Source organism: Ambystoma mexicanum, chromosome 13 (assembly GCF_040938575.1).
Source record: "Ambystoma mexicanum isolate Mex_15411 chromosome 13, UKY_AmexF1_1, whole genome shotgun sequence".
NCBI lineage: Eukaryota > Metazoa > Chordata > Amphibia > Caudata > Ambystomatidae > Ambystoma > Ambystoma mexicanum.
Window position 1 is genome coordinate 93,236,872 of NC_090938.1, and position 18,819 is coordinate 93,255,690.

Here is an 18,819-nt window from a genome sequence, read left to right on the forward strand (position 1 = left end):
AAGGTGCAAGGATTTGATCAATAATCGTTCTTCCCTGGGGTCTTCTAAAGCCAGTCCCAGAACAGAATCTAAATCCTGTGATAGAGAAAGATGGGGGAAACTTGCATCACCGACCGGCCTCGAAAACTGGAACCTAAGGTGGTTGTCAAACAATGTGCACAGCAGCCATCCCTGGTAACTGGAAAGCCTGCTGATGAACAGCTGATTTCTGGATCCAGGGTTTGGGATTCTGACTCTTCAAAGGCTCAGGACAAGTTTCAATCAATCAGTGCCCAGCATGCAAAATAAACATTTTTTGTGGGGCTCACAGAAGAAAGCAATCATTCGTTTTACACTGAGCACAACACTTGTCAAGAACACATTACATCTTGAGAGAGAAAAGAGCAAGCATTGTGAGGCCAAAGAAGCTATTAACAAAAGGCAATAATGTAATTGTCACAATAAGAATATTACAATTGTCTTAGTAAGTCGAACGCTTTATCAAAAGTTAGAATAACAATACACGTTATTTTCTGATAAAGTGTTATCATTCCGTGATATGTAATCTGGTACACTCACACAATACATGTTTCAAAATACCCCTATGACAAAGAGAAAGAGGACAAATAGTACCAATGTGCTTTTCTGGATGCTTTGCCTAAAATCAAAAAGCATTTTGGGAATATAGGCATGAACACAGATCTTTATGTTTGACAAATAAGTATGGGATAAAAGGATTGTATGCTTGAATGATTAATGAAAACTAGCGTTTGGGAGAATTACACTTTTCAAAAGGCTCACCCTAACATTTAAATATTGCTAACCTTGAACCACATACCCTCATTGAGACAGGCTTGGCATTTGAATTTTTGGATAAAATGTATGTGACATTCTGATTTTTGTTCCTGGAGATAATATTCTCCCTCTCAAAACTGGCAGTCTTCCAGGTATTTAGAAAATGAGGGCCTCAGGGTGCAAGCAATGCACAGACATCCTGCTAATGTCATTTTTTATTTATAACCCAGAGGTTTCTAAGCAAGTACCCAGGGATCAAACCTACGTTGCTCCGCGCCATCTTAGTTTAAAGCAAGTGGGCCTCATTACGAGTCCGGCGGTAACCGCCTGGTTACCGCCGGACTCGTATTACCATTCTGCCTCCGTGATTCCCGGAATTACCGGGGCATTACAACCCCGGTTTCCCGGGAATCGTGGAGGCGGAATGGTGTTAATCCCCATTCCCATTGAGTCCTATGGGAATGGGGATCATGGAAACACCGGCAGCATCTCGTGATGCTGCCGGTGTTTCCTCGTCCGCCTGCAGGCGGGCGGTGTTAAACCCGCCAGGTCAAACCTGGCAGGAACATCACCTCCCGCCTGCAGGAGTCGGGATCAGGCGGTCCGGAAACAACGGTGGCGGCGGGTTTACCACCACCGTTATTTCTGACCGCCTGATTTGTAATGAGGCGTGTTGCCACTGAGCTATCGTCCCGAGTCCATTTGGATGGCCGGAGGAGTTCCTTCTCATAACAGGCTCATATCGAAGAATCCAGACCTTATTTGGCAAGTCCTGTGTATGTCTAAGGTGGAAAAACAGATTTCTTTCTACCGCTATCAAAGCTCTATGTGCAGTGCTTAGGACGAACGCAAGAGTGCGCACGCCTGTGGCGAGGGCTGGAATTACACTCATGGGTAATTTGCATGTTAACCTTCTCCAGTCCCTCGTGGCGCATACCAATCTATCCCTGAAGGCACAGCATATGTTTACTAGATGGGAGTGTAGTTGCTCTTCCAAAACAAACAAGTCTTTTTCATACTCGCCACAATTCTCTAACTTCAAGTTGTTCACCTCCAATGAATGCATTATGCAAATAAATGCCTACTCCTGGTGACCTAACTCGTTATGATATAAGTGGGTGCCTACAACTTTTAAATAAAAAAATATGAAATTGTAATATCTTTTACAAAGCTGTGCCTTGTTTTTATCACTTTCTCAAATGGGCGCCTGGTTTGATTCTGATTGAGCTGGAACTTTCAATCCTGCCTGCACAAGTCAATACATTTATAAAACAGGGAATAAAAGAGATTGAACAATACATCAGATAAACTGCAATATGACTTCAAAAGAACTGGGACAGGCTCCCCAGCTCAAAAGCTAATTTTCAGACAGCGAGGATCAGATATGAGAGCCATCACGGCTGCGTGCCGACAGGCGGGCCTCTAATGGGAAAGGAGGCCCTCTGTAGAATAGGCAGAAGGAGGCAGCACAGTGTTATCAGGGAGCCTTTCAAATTGCTTTTAAATAAGGGTTCCAGGTAATGCATCCTCTTACCACATTTCTTGACAGCATGGTCTCCTCATCACATAAGTTAATGTTTTATTGATTAAAGTCTATCACTCTTGATGTCCTTAACAATTCAAAGTCTAGTTGTTTATTTTTGCCATTAACTCCAACTTGACTGTGGGGAGCGATGAAATCCACCTTCAGGATATAGACAAGAGGAGCAGAATCAGTCAGGCAGAACTAATTGAAATGCAAGTAAAACAGTAAATGGAAGAGAAGGGTGAAGAAAGGCAAGGCGTTTGTGAATGCACTGCTGCAGAAGACATTTAGTTTTTTAGATTATTAAAAAGAAAAGAGAAATGAGGAATTGTTTTGCTCCTTTCTTCAATCACTTTCACAATGACACCTGAGCCCCCACCTTCAGAGCCCCGACACAACTTGACCCACCATCTTTTCTGGTTTGACTGTACATGCATTTTCCCCGGAACCCTTAATCCAGGAGGATCTAGGTTATGTGTCAAGAGTTGGAAAAGTGGGATTGTAGTAAACAGGGATGAGAATATAAACCAAATCACTCTGGGCCTTGTAGTCATGTAGTGATGGGAGAACTTTCCTGAACATCAAGTCTGGTAGCCACTTTAGAAGCAAAATAAAAAAAGGAAAGTTAAGCTAGAAAATATAAATCACAACGTATTGGTGAGTGGGGAGCAGACGCACCAGGGCCCGGTCATGGTCTGCAACCTTGGACTCTTCTGGTGTTATGGACTACAACTACCATCAGCTCGAGCAAGCATAGTCAATGGAGAGCGCTTATGGGAGTTGTAGTCCAAAAAAACTGAAAAGCCAAAGGTTGCAGACCTGCTGCCAGGGGAGTTGCTAGGTCTGGAAAAGACCCGGGGCTACGCTGATGTCGGAACTGTTGGGACTGGGGGCTAGCTATTCTTTTGGCTGTAGCTCCTGAGATTCAAACCGGGGCTACAACAAAAAGATCAGGGGCTATAGCCCCCTTAGCCCCCCTCTAGCAAATATCCCTTTGAAGATGTGCATCTCAATGCTTTAATTTAATATTATTTATGTATGGATTTGTGTGCCTTGCATAGCGCAACAAGTGTCTTGGGGGCAGTTAAGCACAGCTTTTGCTTGAATAGTATCGACATAATCCATTAAACATGGTTATGAAGGATGTTATTGATCACATGATCACATAAGAGAGCATCATGCAAGGTTAGGTGGCTTCTCCCCATCCACCACAGACGCAGGTCAATGTCATTTCTGAAAAAAACCTGAGTGTGCCCATAACAAAGATGGCTGCTGAAGGTGATTTCCGTGCCAGAGTGAAAAATGGCTTTATAACGGGATGCGTTTGTGGGATTTGAATCCAGACACATCAGTGCAGAGAACATCAACGTCTCGGCCACTAATCATAGCCATGCATTTGGTGTACAAGCTGATGCCCGCTTAGAGGTCCTTTATAGCCAGAAAGAAGGCAAAGTATGCACTAATAGAGATTCACCTACAAAGGTTACTCTCCTTGACTATTGTGTACACTCTGAAGTCGCTGTTGAAGAATTACACACATGAAGGGTGGGCGGGGTACAGAGAGAGTAAGGAAGGGTTACTCCTTCACGTCAGAGATAGCAGTACCAACAACTCCTCTAAATCTGCGCTGAAGCTCCATTCCTTAGGCCCAGAAGGAACACTCTGGACTCCCCTACCGATCACTCCCACTCCTTAACAATCTGTGCATTCAACACTTGGTCCTTGTATGGATCGCCTCACATATGTTCACTATCAGTCTTGTGTGAGCAGCCGTCTGACAGCCGTCCTCCACTGGCTGGCATTACGTTCCCTAATGCTGGAGATTTCCAAAATGGAACCCATTTTCTCCCTCCCTCCATTGCTCTTCACACGCTCCCATCAACTTCCATCCAAACTTCTTCACCCAGGGCACACAACTTTCAGCCTCTCTTTGACAGCGAACTTCAGTGCCAATAGTTCATTATGGCTACCGCCGTGGCTCCGAGAGTCAACCATATCAATACAAGGAAACAATGCCCCACCTCACCCACCAATGAGACAACCATCGTGCTTGGCAAAGCAAAGTTTATGATTGCTAAAGCCTACGGCTTGGTGGCCCCCTTTACTTTTCACCTCTCCTTAACAAAGACATAACCCGTGCATCCGTCCATTTGGACCCATTACATAATAACTGCTCATTCCACTTTCCCCCCAAGAAATGTGTAGAATGAGTCTTGTTTTTTGTTTTTTGGCATAAAAAGGCAGCAGATTTATTTTCCACAACATCATGAAAAACCACACTGCACACATTTTTGGAAATAACTCAGAAGATGCGGCGACTGCTCCGTGTCTGACAACCTGCTTCCCCCTTTCCTTCCAAAGGTCCAGTATAGGCCCAACTATAATCCCAACCGATTGTGCCAGAGCCTCGCCTGCCCATGCAAGTGTTCCTGAGGGGGGAGAGTGCCGTTTCTTTGGGGGAAGTTGAGCCCTTGTTGTTGCCGCTTAGGCTCCCAAGGAGCGTTGGTCTGAGAAGAGTGAAGACCCTTCCGGCTTTCTCCTGGCTCATCCGGAGTCTGTCTCTTGTGCTTGGCCGCCCAAGCACTGCCACACCGCCTCGCCATCCTGCGACGTTGACGTCCAGGCTTGCCTGTTCCTTGCCCTATCAATAGGGTGGGTGGGTGGGAAAACAAAATCCTCCTCCTGAAGCTTGCGGGCGGGCGTCCTTCTGCCAAGGCTGGCTGGAAGTTGCCTGCAGTAAGGAGCCTGCATGATATAAAGGGGGTAGCTCCGCCCCTTTCTTTTGTAGCCCTTCGCAGGCTTTTCAACTTTCTGCCGCGCTATCTGCCAGCACCTCTCCTTCGTTCCCGAAGGGAAACGGGAGGATAGGAGGAGGACACTGCCCGGGTTATCGGGGTGCCTCCTCCATTTTCTTTGGTTCTTGTTCATCGTCATTGGCATAACCCATGCATCCGTCCATTTGGACCCATTACATAATAACTGCTCATTCCACTTTCCCCCCAAGAAATATGTAGAATGAGTCTTGTTTTTTGTTTTTTGGCATAAAAAGGCAGCAGATTTATTTTCCACAACATCATAAAAAACCACACTGCAAAAACTTTGGAAATAACTCAGAAGATGCGGCGACTGCTCTGTGTCCGACAACCTGCTTCCCCCTTTCCTTCCAAAAGTCCAGTATAGTCCCAACTCTCCCAACCCTTTGTGCCTGAGCCGCGCCTGCCCATGCAGGCGTTCCTGAGTGGGGAGAGTGCCGTTTCTTTGGGGGAAGCTGAGCCCTTGTAGTTCCCTCTGGATGCCCCTGCTGCTTATGCTCCCAAGGGCTCTGGTCTGAGAAGGGCGAAGACCCTTCCGGCTTTCTCCTGGCTCATCCGGAGTTGGTCTCTTGTGCTTGGCCGGCCAAGCACCGCCATGCCACGGGTGGGTTACCGCCCACTGTGGTTCCCCCCTTATCTCCCCTCACATTTCCAGGATTTTGGTGCAGAGATTGCATTAAAAAAGCTCCATCCCCATTGGTGACAAGTGTACCCCATCCTTGAGATAATACTCTGGTGATTTCAAGTTAATCATGCCTGATCTGCCCAAATCCTCTGTCCCTGCTGAATTTTGCCATTGCACAATTCAATTTGCGCCTGGATCTCTCCACTGCTGCGTGATTATCCGGACACCTCCATTCCTCCATTCTGGTTTTGGGATTATCTCCGACCATATGATTTCCGTTTCTCCCAGTTTTCCCGCCAGCTCCTGTAAAGAGAACATCATTTCTTGCATCAACGCCCCCCTCCCCAGGCTTGTCAAATCAATCCCCCCTGATGTATGACCAAGATGTCTGGCATCTGCCCCTGCAGTTGTGCCCATTTCATCCCTGGCACCCCGTGCCACCCAATCCTGAACTCGCTGGCCATCAGCTCCTCCTGCTCTGCCGTCCAGCTTGCCCCTGCCCTAGACACAAATGAGTGTCCTATCACTCAGACCGATCTCCTTCTCCTCCGTGCTGGTGCTAATGGGATGAGAAGGCAGTGGTGAACCTTACAGCTTTTCCGGTCTGATATACCTCTTAAAACACCCAGACTTCCATCTCCCAATCTGCTTGATTTCTCCAGTTCCTAGGCCTACGGCCGCGGCTGACGTGGCTGCCCCTATCCGAAATGAGTGTGTCCCAAACACTCCCCTTGTCTCCCCAATTCTCTCCAATGCTAGCTCCATAACCCTTCTGAACTGGAAGCGGCTAAGTGCGGACCCATCCCGGTGAATGAGCAGTGGAGCCTCCCTCCCAGAGAGCGGCCTCTGCCCGAGAAAGCCCGCTACGGCCCTAACTGGACAGACTGAGCTCACTGCGATGGGTTGGAGAGCCACTGTGCACCCTTTCCCCCCCTGATCTATCTTTGATCTTCTTAAAAACAGGGTCAACCGCCCTTCTGAGCAGTATACATCACCCCACTGTAAAAAACCTGTTGTCAAGAATCCTGTGCGTGTAGCTGGGGTACACACTAGATATGTTGCCAAAATGTCTAAAAGGTGTAAACACCTCGATTTCAGGGCCCTCCTATGTCCTACTTGCAGGCAAAAGACTTGGGACCAGCTCTTCCGGCTTAGAAGTCCACAGACATGCCAAAAAGAACAGAAGACTACATTTCCCAGAAGCCCGCGCGACCGCGAGCCTCTGGGAAGCTATGGGACGAGGCCCATCCCATCGCGCATGCGCGCAGAACCCACGTGGATCCCCGCTTACGCTACAGACTTCTCGACAGAGAAGACGTGTCTTCGCGGGCTCCTGCAGGCTGCCATCAGCGGGACCATTCCCCGCCTGCGAACACTGCAGGCCCCGCTGCCTACCTGAGATAAGTGCATTCTCACGAGTTACTCATTTGTTGGGAAAGTGTGCATGAGGGGAAGTTACAGAATACTAACCCGCTCCGAGGCTGGGTCCTGGAAACCATGGATTGGGCACCGGTACTGGCACCATTAACGCTAGTTCTCGCTCATGCCGGATTCCAATGCCGCGGTGCTGAAACAGGGCTCCGGCACCTTTAACCCTTGATTTGCAGAGTTGCACGCAGCAGACAGGCTCTAGCAGCAGCCGAGCCTGTAGAGTTTTCAAATGCCTAACGGTGTTAAGCACCAAGTTCATTGATGTTTTGTTTCTTGAAGTGGAGGTCCGCCAACTACGCGGCTTGGCTAAAGAACGTTGGACAGTGATCGATCCAAGGCAGAATCCCGTACTTCATGAGACGAAGCTAAGTGCCTAAACCTTCCTGTATTGTTATGAATACCCTCGTGTGAATGTCTTTTAGACCACAGGATATGTCTGTTTGCAAATACTGAGGAATTGCATGTTAGAGACTACACTGAATGTCAGGAAGCATAATAGGGGTAATTCTATCGTGCAATGTGGGGTATTGTCTAATGCATCTGAACCTAGAGGAGTAATGTGGGTTATGTGACATGGTGAGCACGAGGAAGTGCTAAGGTGCATGAGTCTGGCAGTACCTCTGAGTCCACGGAAAACCAGAAGGGCTCAACGTTATATTTCCCTGTACTTCCCCATCCCTATCCACAACCTCTCCCTATCCCTCAACCCGGTTTACCTAATTCCCCCTACCTATCCAACCAGCGGACCCCAACCCTCTTTCCCCGGCGGGTCGCAGATGCCTGAGTTGTGAATATCCCAGGCGCCAAGACCCAATGGGGAGGCAGGTGTACATGCTACCTCCGCGCAAGACAACGTTCCTGACAGGAGCGCAAGCCCAAGTATAGTCAAGCGCCTGGGTAGCACGTCGCCATGGAAGAGGTATTAAACGCTTTACGTGAACTAAAAAACGAATTGCAAGCTACCGGCATGATTATGCAACCTTGGCGGGGCAGGTTCAAACCCTTACGGTACAAGCCAATGCCCAAGCTACCCCATTGCCTCTGGACCCGACTCCGCCTACCCCTGTCCAGGTATCAGTGTCCACAGAAGCTCCTATTCCCTTGTCAGCCCCTGAAAGGTATCATGGAGATCCACATAAGTTCAATCAGTTCATCATGCAATGCCAGTTGCATTTCATCACCACGAAGCCTAAGGTAGAGCAGTCGGGAAACAAAAAAGCTCGCCAGTAAGGGTGGTAACGGCGAGCCAATCTGAAGACACCCCTAAGTTTCTTGCTAACACTCAACAAGCAAAAATTGCACATGTAATAGTTTCCAGGCATATTAGTTGGGAAGATCCGCATATACCAGTTATGCTGATGATAGACTCAGGAGCTACCGGGAATTTTATTGACACAACCTTGGCAAACCAGTTAGGTATTCCGTTAACCCCTAAGGAGCATGAGTAAGAAGTGAAATCCATAGACGGGTCACCTTTGATTTCAGGCCACATTACTAAGCAAACCAGGAGGTTGCATTTAGAATGTGAACCGCAGCATCATGAGGACATCAGGTTCAATGTCATCGCAGCACCCCAATTTGGAATAATTTTAGGGTTACCATGGTTGGCTACCCACAATCCTGACGTAGATTGGGTCCAAGCGTCGTCGTGTTTCCCGTCAAGCTACTGTTCCAAGACCTGTCTGCATGTTGGTGTTGAAAAGCCTAAAGTGTCATCCAAGAAAGAACTAATTATTGGAAGTATCAAAACCACGTTACCCGCAGTCTACGAGAACTATAGGGATGTGTTCAGTAAAATCGCTGCCGAAACCTTGCCACCCCACCAAAACTTCGACTGCAGAATAGACTTAGAACCTGGCGCATATATGGCTTGCAGTAGAATATATGCCCTAACGGAAGCAGAAAATGAACACTTAAAGGCCTATATCGAGACTAATCTAGCTAATGGGTTTATACGCCATTCCAAGTCACCTGTCTCGTCCCCCTAATTCTTCGTCCCAAAGAAGACCGGAGACTTGAGGACATGCATTGACTATAGAGCCATAAACCGTATAACCATAAAGAACAGGTACCCTCTGCCGTTAATATCCACTTTGTTGGATCAAGTGCGAGACGCTAAGATATTTACCAAGCTCGACTTACGGGGAGCCTATCATCTGGTGCAGGTGCGTGAGGGCGACGAATGGAAGACTGCTTTTCGGACCAAATTTGGCATTGACGAGTACCAAGTCATGCCATTCGGGCTCTGAAATGCACCTGCCGCTTTCCAGCACTTCCTGGATGAAGTTCTGCGGGGGTATCTGGACGTCTTTACTATGGTATATATCAATGATATCCTTATTTATTCCCACAATCTGGAGGAACACAAAAAACATGTGAAGGCAGTTCTACAACGTCTAAGGGAACACCAACTCTACGCAAAACTCGAAAAGTGCGAATTCCATCAGTCTACTATAGAGTTCTTAGGCTTTGTTTTATCTCCAGATGGCATAACCATGGACAATAAAAAGGTGAAGGCCATTCTGGAGTGGCCTTCTCCTACGTCAGTGAAGGAAGTCCAAACGGTGTTGGGCTTTGCTAATTTTTATCGACGGTTTATTAATGGGTTCGCAAAGAAGGTGCAACCTATTACCCGTCTACTCAAAAAGTGAATTACGTTCCTTTGGGATGCAGCTGCGGAGACTGCTTTCCAAGCCCTAAAAAACACATTCGGTTCGGCCCCTGTGTCGCTTCATCCAGACCCCAATCGCCCCTACATAGTAGAAACAGATGCCTCCAGCTACGCACTGGGGGCAATTCTATCTCAACGGGACGATTATGGTCAACTGCACTCTGTTGCTTACTATTCGCGCTCGCTACTTCCTGCAGAGCATAACTATGTGATAGCAGATCGGGAACTTCTTGCTATTAAGGTGGCCTTTGATGAGTGGCGTCACTACCTGATGGGGGCCCGCCACACTATAACCATACTAACGGATCATAGGAATCTACAATTCCTGAAATCGGCCAAGGCTTTAAGCCCCAGACAATTGCGTTGGGCAATGCTATTTGCCGAGTACGATTTTATAGTCACTTATTGTCCAGGAACTGAAAATAAAAAGGCCGATATCCTATCACGTTACCCAGAACCAGATCCTAAAACGCTTAAGGAAGAGGAACCAAGACCCATCGTGCCTTCCGCACGCATCATAGGCAGCATTACCGTGGATGATATATTCAATGACATTAGGAAAGCAATGACCGCTCAGGAATTGGCACATTGGAGTGACCCAAAGAATTCACGAACAGTCAAAGATGGACTTCCCTTCCAAGGGTCGACTTTATATTTGCCTACCTCAACCATACAATGGCAAGCTATTAAATGGTGCCATGATTCGCCATTTGTGGGACACCCGGGGGTTGCCAAAACTTGCGAGTTATTGAAATGCCATTTTTGGTGGCCTAAAATGTGACAAGACATTCAGCAGTATGTACAAACTTGTGAATGCTGCCTGAGGAACAAAGCGGATCATCAAAGACCTGCCGGAATGCTGCGACCATTACCTACACCACCAATGCCCTGGCATACTATTTCCCTGGATTTGATCGTAGATCTACCTGTCAGCCATGGCCTCACCACAATAATAGTGGTAGTAGACTCTTTGAGCAAGCTAGCTCACTTTATACCCTGTAAGGGGGTTCCTACAGCCAAGGAACTAGTGGAGCTTTTCCTCCAAAATATCGTACGGTTACATGGCATACCTCAACGCATAGTATCAGATCGGAGTTATCAGTTTACGTCTCGTTTCTGGCGGGCTTTCTGTGCATCAACGGGTATTGATATGAGACTGTCTACCAGTTACCACCCAGAAACAGACGGACAAACTGAGCGGGTCAACCAAACACTTGAACAGTATTTACGATGCATGACCTATGACAATAACGCTTCTTGGGCAGATACCCTCGGGTTGGCAGAGTTGGCTTACAATAATGCTGTGCATTCATCTACCAAAACAACACCCTTTTATGGTACTTATGGTTATCATCCGCGATTCCAGCCTGTTCCCCATGGGGCTGTTAACATGGTACCTGCCGCCCAAACACACAGAGAACACTTAGTAAATATATGGCAAAATATTCTTACTCATTTGAACAAAGCAAAACAAGCATACAAAATGTCTGCTGACAAGAAAAGACGACCAGGCAAGCAGTATAGAACTGGTGATAAAGTCTGGTTGGCTACACGTAATCTCCACTTGCATGGTCCCAAGAAGCTTCAGCCAAGATTTGTAGGCCCATTTTTGGTAGAAAAGATCATAAACCCGGTAGTCATTCGCTTAACTTTACCACCTCAGATGCGTGTACTCCCAGTTTTTCATGTGTCCCTAATAAAACCAGCTCCTGCATCCATTGAACAAAAGGGGCCTGCCCCCATTGAAGTGCATGGAATCCCAGAGTTCAAAGTACAGTCTATTTTGGATTCACACATACGGAATGGGGTACTGCAATATTTAATAGTTTGGCTAGGATATGGGCCCGAAGAGCGCTCTTGGGAACCAGCTGCGAACGTACATGCCTCTCGTTTGGTCCGAAGGTTTCATGTCAACAACCCCTCTAAACCGGGACCTGTTGGGAGGGGGAGTACTGTCAAGAATCCTGTGCATGTAGCTGGGGTACACACTAGATATGTTGCCAAAATGTCTAAAAGGTGTAAACACCTCTATTTCAGGGCCCTCCTATGTCCTACTTGCAGGCAAAAGACTTGGGACCAGCTCTTCCCGCTTAGAAGTCCACAGACACGCCAAAACAAACAGAAGACTACATTTCCCAGAAGCCCCATGCGACCGCGAGCCTCTGGGAAGCTATGGGACGACGCCCATCCCATCGCGCATGCGCACAGAACCCACGTGGAACCCCGCTTGCGCTACAGACTTCCCGACAGAAAAGACATGTCTTTGCGGGCTCCTACAGGCTGCCATCAGCAGGGCCATTCCCCACCTGCGAACACTGCAGGCCCCGCTGCCTACATGAGATAAGTGCATTCTCTCGAGTTACTCATTTGTTGGGAAAGTGTGCATGAGGGGAAGTTACAGAATACTAACCCGCTCCGACGCTGGGTCCTGGAAACCGCGGATTGGGCACCGGCACTGGCACCATTAACGCTAGTTCTCGCTCATGCCGGATTCCAATGTTGCGGTGCTGAACCGGGGCTCCGGCACCTTTAACCCTTGATTTGCAGAGTTGCACGCCAAGGACAGGCTCTAGCAGCAGGCGAACCTGTAGAGTTTACAAATGCCTAACGGTGTTAAGCACCAAGCTCATTGATGTTTTGTTTCTTGTAGTGGCGGTCCGCCGACTACGCGGCTTGACTAAACAACGTTGGACAGTGATCGATCCAAGGCAGAATCCCGTACTTTGTGAGACAAAGCTAAGTGCCTAAACCTTCCTGTATTGTTATGAATACCCTCGTGTGAATGTCTTTTAGACCACAGGATATGTCTGTTTTCAAATACTGAGGAATTGCATGTTAGAGACTACACTGAATGTCGGGAAGCATAATAGGGGTAATTCTATCGTGCAATGTGGGGTATTGTCTAATGCATCTGAACCTAGAGGAGTAATGTGGGTTATGTGACATGGTGAGCATGAGGAAGTGCTAAGGTGCATGAGTCTGGCAGTACCTCTGAGTCCAGGGAAAACCAGAAGGGCTCAACATTATATTTCCCTGTACTTTTCCATCCCTATGCACAACCTCTCCCTATCCCTCAACCCGGTTTACCTAATTCCCCCTACCTATGCAACCAGCAGACCCCAACCCTCTTTCCCCGGTGGGTCGCGGATGCCTGAGTTGTGAATATCCCAGGCACCAAGACCCAATGGGGAGGCAGGTGTACGTGCTACCTCCGTGCAAGACAACGTTCCTGACACCTGTTCCCTTGGCCTCCTTGTTCTCCAGTACCAACTCGCTCCCCGTGAATGCCCCAAAGAAAGCTAATGTGAAAGCCGCCGTGAACAAAGATACTTCAAATCCATCCCGGCAAACTACCTCTAGGTAAGCTACTAGCTTGTGCAGCTTAACTATGTCTATGAGTCTTCTTTCGTCCGTTCTTGACACCCCCTGCTTAGCCCAACCTTTCATGGCCATCTCAATGTAGTGTTCCTTGGTGGGGTCACCTTTACCTTCCAATTTAAAATAATGGGCGATCGCGGCCAAGGGATAGGCCATCCAAGATCTGGTCTTCCCCTCGTGCCAGCCCCAGCCCACAAAGGCCCTTACCGGCAGATCCCTCTGCACTTCGCCCAACACCTCCTTTTGTAATTGCAAGAACCGTTCCCAGCATGCCTTGTATCTACTTGCCGTGCCTGGTGCTAGTGCCGAGTGAACCAGGGAACTCAGATCGCCCCAATTATGTCCCACCACTGTGTTTCGAACGTGGTCATCACCTTGTCTGCTCCGGGACAACTCCCTCTGAATTTTTCCCACTGCAAATGAGAGAGAGCGTCAGCGGCCGTGTTCTTGACCCCTGGTATATGTCTTGCTCTCACCTCAATGTTGAGTGCCAGCATGCATTTGTTGAGCTCCCTTAGTAAACGCAACACCCGTGAGTTGCTGGCTGACCCTTGATTTGGACCACTGCCAGGTTGTCCGACCAGAGCATCACCTTCACGTCCTTCAGCCCCTCCCCCCATAGTTTAAATGCTATCACTATGGGAAAGAGCTCAAGTAACGTGATGTCCCTGGTGATGCCTTGCTGGTTCCACTCCCCCGGCCAGGCCATGCCACACCACTTGGTGCCAAGAATTGCCTCAAACCTTAGGGCCCCGGATAAATCCGTGAATAGCTTGAGCCTGTCATTGCTACTCCAGTGCCCTCTCCACAATAGTACCCCGTTGAATTTGTCCAAGAAATTGTCCCACATGGCCAGGTCCTCCGTACTTCGACCGCCAACCTGACATGCTGCCCTGCATGTTGCAGCCCCACAGTTTTGAGTTCAATGCTCCTGGCAAACACTTTACCCTCCGGGATGACTGTCCCTGCAAAATTGAGGTTACCTGCCAGCGACTGGAGTTCTTTCAAGGCGGCCTTGTTCCTACCCCTCAAACCTTTGATAGTCTACTTCATTTTCTTCACCTTGTCTTGTGGGAGCCTGCACTCCCCTTTGACTGTATCAATTTCTATACCTAAGAAAGTCAGACAGGTCACTGGACCTACCATTTTCTCCTTCGCTAGCGGGACCCCAATCACGTTCATCAGTCTCTGGAATGTACTCATGAGGGCCTCACACTCCCTGGACCTTTGTTTGCCAATGAACAGAACATCATCTAGGTAATGAACAACAGCCCCTTCCTGACACTCCTGTTTGACTGTAAATTCAAGAAAAGTGCTAAAGGCCTCAAAATATAAACAGGAGATGGCGCACCCCATAGGTAAACATTTATCATAGTAGTACTGGTCCTGTACCTTGAACCCAAACAGATGTTGACTTTCTTTGTGAATGGGCAACAACCGAAATGCAGATTCAATGTCGCCCTCACAACTTCCACTGCATCCTCAAAAGATGAATAATGCACTCGACACAGCTCCTCGGCTATGCCATCATTCACTGACTCCCCTTCCGGAAAGGAGAGGTGATGGATCAGCCGATACTGACTCCCCTCTTTCTTAGGAACTAGACCCAATGGAGAAACTACCAGATTTGCCATTGGCGGACACTTGAATGGACCGGCCACTCTCCCCAATTTGACCTCCTTGTTTACTTTAAGAGCTACTACCTCCGGCATCCCCAGTGCTGACCGCAAATTAAGAGCCTCCCTGCCCTTTTTAACCTCTGCGCATGGGATCTTGAAACCTCACCTAAAGCCCTCCCACAGCAGTTTTGCATTGGCACAGTTGTGATAAGTATTTAACCAGGGAGTCATTGCTTGGAGGTTAACCGGTGTTGGCAGACAATCTTTAATCATACTTTTAAACATCTGTGGGTGCGTCGCTAGTAACATGTTGCTTTTTACCTCATTCCCTCTTGCCCTTATCCTTTGCTTTGGGGCTGATCCTACATTTCCCCTCACTGGCTGAGGAGCTGCGGTCCCCGTAACCTCTGCCCGAGGGTGCCTAAAGCGGCATGTTTTGCCAAAGGGGCAACCCCCATGAGAATTAACCCTTCAGAATTCTGCTTGCTCCCCCTGGTAGATGGCTCTGTTGTTCCAGGAGGAGTACCTGCGAAAGGACGCCCTTCCCTGACAGGCGTATCCTCCCCTGCCCCTCCAGACCTGAAACTTCTTTTCTGTGGCTTTCTCTCCCCCCTCACCTGCGGGCACAAACTTGTCTAGGAATCCTCCAACATCCATCTCATCCCAAGACAAAGCTGGCCACACCTGCATTTTCAACCAGAATCCCCAATCATACTGTAACCATCCTTCACCCCATGTTTCAAATACAGATCGTGGATATACTGTTCATATGCGATCATTGCCAATACATCCTGCGGATATTTCTCTATCATGATTGACATATACACCTTGAAAGCTTTTAACCAGTTATGTATGGATGGTTCTACCTTGGGTTTCTCCCTGTCCCTCTTCTCCCTCTCTTTCTCTGACAAGTCCTTCATACCTTCTCCCAGAGGTTCCATCCCAACAAAATCCAAGATTTCTATAAATTCTTTTCTCCAAACTCTCTCCTTGGTGGCCCCTGGTATGTGCCATGATAAGGATCTTACCGACACCCAGACTGGCGCAAACCCTGGCATCGGCCTTCCGTACCGTGTCATAGTAGGTCCGCACATTCCCTCTTGCCCGGCACTGGCATTAGGGACTGGGTCTATCCCTGGCCCCCCCAAACCTTGCCTCAACCAGGCTGGATTTTGCGCTATCCCCGCCATTGGTACCCCTTCTTGGGTCCTTGAAGCACCCCCACCTATGGGGTTTGTGCTGGCAAGAGTTGTGGCCTGTTGCCCCTGTGGCGACTGCACTACCCCCCCAGGAAATGGCATGTTGGGATAGTTAACCACCCACTGGCTTACACCCCTGGATAGTTAGCCGACCACTGGCTCAGTCCCCCTGTAAATCCGGTATTGGGTGGATTACCCGCCTGGTAGTCCCCTGAGCCCAGCCCCCCTGGGCCCAGAGTCACCCCTCTCTGCTGTGTTAATGCTGCCCACTTGCAATTTGGTTGAAAGCATTCACATTCCCACTCAATAATTGCCCATTGCCCCCCCAGCCCCATACCTGCAGACATTGCATTGTCATACCTTTCACTGCTTCCAAGGATGCAGGTCCTTCTTCAGTCACTGCCACCGGTCGGGTTGCAGGCGTGCTGGGTGGACCCTGGTTCCTTGGCGCCTCAACAGGTGTAGGTGCCGGTACGGCTACAACCTCCTGTGTCTTCCCCTTGCCTCTCACCACAGTTGTCCTAGTTTCTTGAAATTTTTGGCCTGATCCTTGTTTGCCCTGGCCTTCTGTTTCGTGGTTCTTTTCCTTTTTGTTGTTGGTTCTTTCTTCTCGACCTGCTCTCCATCTTCGTCCTCTTCCTGTTCCTGTGGTTCTTCATTGTCAGGGAACATTAAGGGGGAAACAAGCCTCTGACTGGGCCCTGCCTGCTCCTCCCTTGGTTGAAGAATCATGGGCTCCATCCAGTTGGGCCCATGTTTGGCTGCCGCCAACCTAGCCATCTCCATGAAAGCCTCCAAATCCATGTTTGCACAAAAAGTTCTATCCCAACACAGACCGTTTAATTCCCTTCCGACACGCTGCCTCCTACTGCCGTCTTTTGCTCCTTCTGCTTTCTCGTTTCCTCTCCTGCCCCTCCCAGCTGTTGCAATGCTCAAATGTCAGTACCGGGACAGCCCCTGCAGCCTTGGTGTTATTAGCACCCCGTTCCAAGCAACAGAGCTAAACGGCATGTGTGCCAGGGTGTGCCGGTCAGCCCCGTTGTTCTCTGCTTGTGTGACTGCATGGCCCGTCCGTCCTGTAGGCGGAGGCGGTGGGTGAGGTATGCGCTCTTTGTTATTATGGATGGCCCCGTACCGCTTGTCCCCCACTCTGCTTTCCCCCCCTTCCGGCCCAGGTCTAGCTTCTGCCTTCACGCAGACTTGTCCTGGACACAGGCAGGCGCTGCACTCTCTACTGTGGCTGCCTTACGTGTGTGTCTCCAGCGTTGTCTGCGAGCTCCTCCGACATTGTAGCAGCCATTCGGATGGTGACGCTTCCCGACGCCGGCTCCGGAGTCATTCCGCTCCGCTGCTTCATGCTCCTGCACTTCCGGTGGACCCGCGATTCTTCTCCGAGTTGCGGCGACTGCTCCTTCCTTTGTGGGTGTCACCCCAGCCAACCGACTCGTGGCTGCTCCTGCGCTGCTGGGAAATCCTCTCCTCGCGCTGCCTCGGAGCCTCTGCCGGACGACCTCCAATGAAACGCGCAGAACGAAATCCTTTTCTGACCGCACATGAAATCCAAAAACAAAATCCTCCTCCTGAAGATTGCGGGCGGGCGTCCTTCAGCAAAGGCTGGCTGGAAGTTCCCTGCAGTAAGGAGCCTGCCCGATAAAAAAGGGGTAGCTCTGCCCCTTTCTTTTGTAGCCCTTCACAGGCTTTTCCACGTTCTGCCACGCTTTCTGCCGGCACCTCCCCTTCGTTCCCGAGGGGAAGGGGGAGGATAGGAGAGGACACCGCCCGGGTTATCGGGGTGTCTCCTCCATTTTCTTCTGTTCTTGTTCGTCGTAACTAGCATGAACTTGCACTGCCTGCTCTCTCTACAATTTAATCTCGATCCAGCCCACCTCATCACACCACCACAATGATGGGTGCCTCACTCCAGCTTCTCTTCTACAAGTCCATTCAAGGTCCCACCGTCTTACGTTGCTTACTGCGTTGCCTTGCAATCTTCCTCTCAAACTCGATGTTCCTCCCCCTACTACACCTTTATGTCCCACCTCCAACCCTCATTCACTCCTCCTTTGTACGCTCTTTCTACTCCGATCGCATATCGAAGCCATTGATCAATCAAAGTGATGAAGATATCGATATTGATATTTGATTTGTATCGCGCTCGTACACGAGTGTTTCAGAGCGCGACAAGGCAAGGAAGGGAAGCAAGGGAGAACAAAACAGCGATCTCACTAAGCCCAGTGACATTGAGAACACGCAAGTGCATAGCAGAGGGGAAGGGGAAAAGTGTATCGAAGGGGAGAAAGGTGGAAAGTGCTGACTAGACCAGACTGATTCTCCAAGTGACCAGTGACAGGCACATGCTATTCGCCCTTTGACCGACCACCGTCTAAACCTCCCTACTAGTTCCTGCGTGTATGTTCCATTTGTAAATATGTGCATTTGTGGGCTAGCATATGCTGTGTCACTGTACCCTTACTCTATGAGATACGCATGGGCACTCCCTGGCCTACATCCCCGGTGTATGCCCCGTTACAAGGCCTTCTCATCAAGCGGTTACTCAGACTATGCCATTATCAATAACCAGGTGCTCCATCCAGGAACTGACTCTCCCTCCTGGGCAGCCTCATCTCTACACCATTTCTGTTTGAAATGGCACCCAAACATTCAATAAACTCAAACACATATACAATCCTTGTCATGTCCTGGCTAATGTTCACCGCTGTGGAACTTAAGGGTTTGGGCGCTGTAAACAAATACAATGTATTAATAAATAAATACATATGTACC